This window comes from Pygocentrus nattereri, chromosome 9, assembly GCF_015220715.1.
Source record: "Pygocentrus nattereri isolate fPygNat1 chromosome 9, fPygNat1.pri, whole genome shotgun sequence".
In the NCBI taxonomy this organism is placed as follows: domain Eukaryota; kingdom Metazoa; phylum Chordata; class Actinopteri; order Characiformes; family Serrasalmidae; genus Pygocentrus; species Pygocentrus nattereri.
Window position 1 is genome coordinate 4,169,203 of NC_051219.1, and position 688 is coordinate 4,169,890.

A 688-nucleotide genomic window follows, 5' to 3' on the forward strand; every position below is an offset into this window, starting at 1 on the left:
TCTCAGTCTGAACAGCCAGATCGGAATTCATGCGACTTTTACGACAATCCAACTCGACATTGGTCATCATTTCTCACTGCTGAGGCTGAAAAACATTTAGGCTCATGTTTCTAAAAACATTTAGACCAGGGGCCTCGGCTGCGGCCCTCAGGACGATAGTTTGTGGCCCCGCCTTAATATGAAAGTTTAATGTTAGCGCGGCCCGCGAGTTTGATATTATTGGCACTTTTCAGTGTTGTGTGCGGAGCTGAACGAACCTACCAATCACGGTGGGATATATTCAGGGTGCGATTTGCCGGTGGGGATGGTGGGGACTTTCCCCCCCTCTGGTTTACACGTCCCACCCTCTGCTGAATTATTTTTATCCTCCTATGATCTGTGCATCAGCGCTTGTATAGCCGGGTCAGCGTCTCAGCTCCATGGACAGCGCTGTGTGCGCGTATTCAGACAGGAACAGGGAAACGGCTGAGGTGTGTTGCTGTGGGCGTGTCTATACCTGCTGAATGTAACCGCCGTGAAACAACCAGGAAACTTTTTATTTCTCTGATTAATAACAGAGGCCGGCGCTCTCTCTCTGTTGTTACTCTATGTCTCTCTACCAAAGCGCTCTCTCTCTCTCTCTCTCTCTCTCTCTCTCTCTCTCTCTCTGCTGTTACTCTATGTCTCTCTACCAAAGCGCTCTCTCTCT